The 7016-nt window shown below is 35.8% G+C and overlaps 1 long non-coding RNA gene across 1 annotated transcript; it reads left to right on the forward strand.

Annotated features, from left to right (window-relative positions):
• The first annotated feature begins 3319 nt into the window (after positions 1–3319).
• On the forward strand, positions 3320–5857 carry LOC139116463 (uncharacterized). The gene is made up of 3 exons (XR_011548306.1): positions 3320–3507; positions 4482–4794; positions 5087–5857. It is a non-coding gene; the product is annotated as an uncharacterized lncRNA (long non-coding RNA).
• The last annotated feature ends 1159 nt before the right edge of the window (positions 5858–7016 follow it).

Below are 7016 nucleotides of genomic sequence, written 5' to 3' on the forward strand. Positions count from 1 at the left end.
CATGGACATAGAATTATTCTTTATTATCTCTTAATTGGCCATCCTGGAGCCCTAGTGGATGAATCCTGGATACCCTGTGGATAGATATCAAGTGAAGGAAACAAATCGGCCGTCACATAGCCATTTTTGATCAGATCATTACAAAATTCGGCATGCATATATATGACATTGGGATTAATGTATGTACAAACTTTCAATGCAATCGCTCCCAGCATCACTGAGAAATTTACGTGACGCACAGTTGTCAAATATAGGAAACATAATGGCCGCCACACGGCCATTTTGGACCGGATCAAAACAAAAATCACTGTGCATATGTATAATGTATGGAGTAATCTATGTACCAAGTTTGAATGGAATCGCTCCCAGAGTCACTGAGAAATTTAAGTGAACTGACGCACCGGCAGGAAACAAAATGACCACCAAGCGGCCATATTGGATCAGGTCACAAAACAAATCGATGTGCATATGTATGACATAGGTCTCAATCCTTGTACCAATTTTGAATGAAAGCGCTTCAGGCATCTCTTAGATATCTGCATGAACGAACGGATGGACGCACGGACACATGCATGGATGCACGGACATGACCAAACATGTAAGTCTCCCTCCCCAGATGGTGTCTGTGGGGACTTAAAATGACTCAAGTAGTAATTAATTGACAGGATGTTGCCAAATATTTTTCATTATATTATAACACTGACAGACTATTTCTTGACATATCAGCCTAATTACAAAAATTCATTAAAAATGCAAATAAGCAATTAATTAATTGACAAGAAACTGCTACAGATCTTTGCATATTACACTACTGGAAGAAGAAGATCTATACTATGTTTCATCAAATTTGATGCAGCTATATCACACTATTATAAAAGTTCATTAAATATGCAAATTAGCAATTTATTGACATAATACTCCTTAATGTGTTCACATAGTATTAAAATACTGACTGATCAACATCTGCACCTCGTTTCATACAATTTAAAGCAATATTTCTATTAATTAGGAAAGTCATGAAATATGCAAATTAGCAATTAATTAACTTGATACTGCTAAGTGTCTTTGTACACTATTGTAGGACTGTGTGCTAAAGATTTGTACCATGTTTCATTAAATTTGTCGTAGCATTTCTAGACATATCACCCTAATAACAAAAATTCTGACATATACTGACATATCTCATTGTTGGATATTAGAACTCTGTGTGACCAACATCTGTACGAAGGTTCATCAAATTTGGTGCGGTCATAACAGAAACAGCTGTGTAATCCATAATTATGCAAATTAGCACTAATTATGCATGCCACACAAAAATAAATGGACCTGCATATGTATGCCATAGTGTATTATCCTTGTACTACGTCTGAAAAGAATTGGCTCAGGCATATTTGAGATATCTGCATTCATGAGCGGACATAGCATTATTCTTTATTATAGAAATAATGGACAGAGGGCTGACCATTAATGTTTATTTATGGGCAAGGGCGAGAGGAAAGTCAATAATTAATGGGTGAGGCTTGCCGAGCCCGTTAATTTAGCTTTCCTCTCGCCCCCGCCCATAATAAACGTTAATGGTCAGCGCGTAGTCTGTTATTTCCATTATAATATCAACGAACACCAAAAAACTGTCAAAATTTAGGAAAATTTCCCATGTGAACAACAACGGAGCCCAAGAACCTGACAGTGAATTCGCTCCCAGCATCACTGAGAAATTTACATGAATTGACACACAATCTTCAAATAAAGGAAAAATATTGGCCGCCACACGGCCATTTTGGACCGGATCAAAACAAAAATCACTGTGCATATGTATAATATATGGAGTAATCTAGGTATTAAGTTTGAATGGAATCGCTCCCAGCATCACTGAGAAATTTAAGTGAACTGACGCACCAACATTAAATACACGAAACAAAATGACCGTCAAGCGGCCATATTGGATTCGATCACAAAACAAATTGATGTGATATGTATGACATAAATTTTAATCGTAACTACCCGTACGAAAGTTACAAGGTTGCCCCAACAAACTGCAACATAGTGTAGACTTTGTGACATCCTTGATGAACCTGCCTGATACTGACTTAGAAGTTGCCCATCTTTGTAACAACCCTCACACGATATCTACAAGAATCTGGCTACCTTGTGCAATCCTTGTACAAAGTCCATCTTGCTTGTATGATATTCAGGCAGGGCGTATAGAGATTACATAAGGATGTGTGAGCCTTGTAGTAAGTCCATAATATAAGATTACCAGTGAGCTGGCAAAATGTTAGATCATGACAACATTGATACTGAGATATTTCAGTTGGAAAACAATTGTTTGTAGTTTTTTCTAATTTCTTGAAATATTCTGTCTTTTGTAACAAACACAATTACATTTTAAGCAAAAAAAACAAACTTATTCCCGAAGTAACAGTTCACTTTTCATCCAGTGATATTCATGAACCTATAGTTGCAGCAAATTATTTTTACCAAAAATGTATTTTTTTTCAGAAACATAAAATTGACTGTCATGCTACAGAAAAATTTTGAGATCATTTTGTTATATTTTGAACAGGGGTATTTTAATACTGAACCATATTTTAAGGCATTTAAACTCCATTCAGATTATAAATGTTAATGGTAGGTGCATTGCCACCTACAATACAAATTCATTAGTTTTACAAAACTTGGCTGTCCTAGTCTCTTTCACATGTATTTGGAAATTTACTTCTAAGCCAGGGGCTCATCTGCACCTGTTTACATAACATACATTTTACCTTATACTACTGACAGGAATAACAAATGTGTTTCAACCACAGCAAAGTTTACATTTTACAGCTACATTCATCAATGTTACACTTGTCACAGTAATTTGAAGATATATACTCGAAGAAAAACACCACACCTAACCAAAGCAACTTCTACCACATGAGACCTGCAGACTGCCATTATTTTTTACATCAAATCGAAGACTATAAGTCCAGTGGTCCGATGATGTTATACATCATGTGAATGTTTCTTACTGATTGGCCCGAATGAAACATGTGATATGCCTGTTATCTCTGGTGCCAAATCAACTACATGAACAAAACAACTACAATCAACCTGGTCAATCTGGATGACATCAGCAATCATATGAATCTCTCTTACTAATTGGTCCAAATGAAACACGTGATGTTTTCTGGTATCTTTGGTGGCAAATCAAATATATAAACAACGTTACCGTTGAAATATACTACATCTGCTTCTACTAGTTCTAGGCTCTGCTGCGTTTGAAGTACTACTTCATTGTTATAGTTAGATAATATTTTCTTGTTGACTAATATTAATATGGCTTTGAACAAGTTTGCTCTCGTGTATTGGTGCAATGAAGAAACATGGAGTGTTCAGACTGTTTCTTTCATCGTTGTCACTGAGGACAAATGTATAAAGGTCGGGGAAAAATACTGGTATAGCCTCGCATGGAAGTTTGGTGGTAATTTAAACAGCGTTATTTTCGCGCCATAGCAAAGAAATTAGGTAAGTGTTGTCTTCTGCAATTTCCCTTTATAGGGATAGCTTACCCAAGGTTTCAGTATCGGCTGGGTTTGGAGAACTGTTTACACATTTAATCAAATGAAACAACAATTGACCCCATCAGTGATCAGTGTCTCTATAATCATATTCTGTGCCCAGTATTTCCGAAAACGTCAGGTTGGCAGTGCAAGAGCAGTGCAGTCTTGTGTTAAATACATTACACTCGATAATGAACGGGAATAAAATCCCATGTACATTTTCACCTATTGACAGTGGTTGTAGGGCTTCAGTAACATCAGATCATTGTGAAGGTCAGCTTACAATTCTCCACATTTCAAGCATGATCATTTCATTCATATTTTCTGAATGTTGCGTTAAGTGGTATGGTTGAGAATTCATACTGTGCATCATCCAGAATTTCATTATGCAGAAAACTTTCTGCACCTCATGAGTGAATTATGTATTTCTCAACGTACTTTGTGAGCGGGAATATTATCTCCTTCCAAATCTGAGAACACATATCCACCTGGTGTTATGTAACAGTCACCTACAAACTAACCTTGCATTTATGACTGCTTGTCTATGGTTGTGAAGTGAAATGGCTGTCAGCTTACTATTGTAAACTTCAAAGAAAAAAGATTTCTATTTATATAAAAAAAATCCTCTGTCTTTATTTTTCAATAAAAAAACCAAGCCATGATGAATTTTGAAAATAAATAATCTTGGTAGTAATTAAGAATCTTTCAGACTGTGTATATTATTTCAACACTATGAAGACCTAGAGGGAAAGTGGTTCAAATATGCGTGGTTGTTTGTGAAAACCTGACCAAAAAATTGTGCTCATTTAATTACCATGGGGACTGCTAGTTGTATTGTAAATTCTTTCCACTGCAAAAAAATTTAGGACTCTGACACTTGAAGACTGTTTTTTTAAGTTATCAAGGTTTTATGTTTCATGCATGATTTCCATTTTTCAGGAGACAGGAAAACTTTGAATGAGGCAACCTCAAACAGCAATGAATCAATGTCACACATGGGCAGAGGTCGAAGGTCACCAAAACCAAACCAGTAATACACCAATCAAGGAATCACACTGCCTGTGAAAACTGGTAAGAAATGGAGTGCAAAAGGCCAAAGTAAAATCATGAAGCCCAAGAAACAGTGCAAATCACCACATCGCAAACGCCTTTGAAAGAAATACTGCAGCCACCACTAAGGATAGGCTGTGGCAGAATTCTGGATAACATGGTTTAATACCGGTAGAAGTTGAAATAACAGGATCGATAAATGGTATGTATATTGCAACTTTTAATTATGTTCATCAATAACAGCTGCTTTATTGATCAAACAAAATTTTGTATCAATCAGGGTCATTGTGCATGTAGATCTACAAAAGCGGACCAATTTCGTTGGGTTCTAATGCAATGTATAAATATTAATAGGCATAGTAAGTTCAACTATTTTCAAATTTTAAACAAACGGTGGCTGTAGTCAAGATGAAAAAGCAGAGGTTGTTCCTTGTACTCCTGCACTGGACAAAGGTTTTGTTACTCATCATTTACATTAATTTCTGTTGTTTCAGCTTTCATCCACAAAAAAAACTGACAGACTCAGTGTACCAAATTTCAACGATGTCATCAACGATTAATGTGCTCAAGCAAGACAATGCAGAAAGAGAAAAACAGATAAATTGGTGAGCCATAATTCCACTGAGGAAAAATTTCAGTAATTTGTAGATCTATGGGACTTTTGACTCTACTGTACCGTGTGTTTTATTTCAGTCAATTTGACTTCAATCATGACAAGCTACATCACTGGCATAAATGTGTGCTTTGCATAATTCACTGTTTTTGTCTACAATTTTGTGCTGTCATTATAACTTCTAGCTTACTTAAAGTTAAATGAGTTGCTTTGTAATGATAGGTTTTTTAACTAACGAGAAAAGCACTGTTTTATGCTTTGTATTCATTTTTTTATTTGCAAAGGTAATTTACATTAACCAGTCATACTGCCACAAATTTTTGATATTGCAGTTGCATAGTTTACATGAAGAAATGTTTTGTAGCTGACAATGATATGATAGTAAGATGTTAACTTCAAAGAATCTGATTCAAATACCAACCTGATATAATTACTTCAGGCTAATGTTGAGAACTGTATGACATTGATAGTTAGAATTCTGAGTTTAATTTCTAAAATTAATATAATTATGAAATAGAGGCATCTCAAATTTTTCCAGGAACATAGAAACAAGTGCATGCAACAAATACCTAAATGATAGTAATTTTTATGATGAAGAAGGCTTCATAATTTTTATATTTTACATTCACAAAATGTAATTGCTGTTACCAAACTCGTGTTTCAAAAGCGAGACAAGTATGATTATAATAATTTTTACATTTCCATTTATGTATTGCATTCATACATATATATTTATCATGTGTAAAAGGAAAGTATGTCAGGTTTTTTCATATATTGACAAGTTGGTCCTGAATATCCTTCACTTTTGAGCATATTGTAAGGCTGGACATTTGACAAAAGTTATTTCAACTTTCAATATAAGCTTTGTCTCTCATTTTTGTAGTGTTATTCACGTACACTGCTATTCCTTTTCATTTTAGCAATAAATAAGTTCTTTCATCCTACATTAGGTCTTATCTGGTTCATGATTAAGAACTTGTACTTGACTGTTGTGGAATGTATGAGTGACACTGTCTCTAAGTGGTAAGACTTTTCAAACATACTTATGCCTACACCTGTGCAGTATTAATGTGCAAGTATAACAATCACTACAGTTTGGTAAAGGAAAGAGGATGAGGATGCACTTGTGATGGTTCAATATACTGCTAAAATGCCTGCAGGAATATTTGTATTATCCCCAAATTAATGGAAAGGGTGGGGGAGAGGGGAAGGAGGATATGTAGAACTGTTATGTAACATTATCCAATCTCTGTACAAAGATTGCCATAAGCGATAAGGGGAGTCTCCAAGGTTCAGACAAGGTAAAGTCTACAAGCTTCTGACAAAGTTGGCACCAGTTCTAGCCATTCCCATGTCAACAATGAATACCAACCTTGAATACCATCCTAGTAACCTCCTAGTAACCAGGTTGTAAGACAAATAATGTTGCAAACTTGCACCATTATCTTGTCACAACCTGGTAGCTTTCGTACGGGATTGTACAAAGTTTGAATGAAATTGCTCTAGGCATCACTGAAATATCTGCGTGAAGGGATGCACGCATGCACGTACGGACATGACCAAACCTGTAAGTCCCCCCCCCCCGTGGGGACTAAAAAGCTGATTATTGATAAATTACATGCACAATCTCATTTTGTGAAGAACTGTTGCTTGAGCAAGAATGTACATCAGCTGGAGAATAAGTGGCTGATGTCCAAACTCAAGATCGATCGCCAACTTTTTCTGTCAAAAAGGTTTGAATACGTCTGTCGCTGCGAATGCTCTGAAATCGGCTTATCATCGGACTCGCATCCAGGAAGCAGACAACAAGA

Source organism: Ptychodera flava, chromosome 17 (assembly GCF_041260155.1).
Source record: "Ptychodera flava strain L36383 chromosome 17, AS_Pfla_20210202, whole genome shotgun sequence".
Classification (NCBI taxonomy): Eukaryota; Metazoa; Hemichordata; class Enteropneusta; family Ptychoderidae; genus Ptychodera; species Ptychodera flava.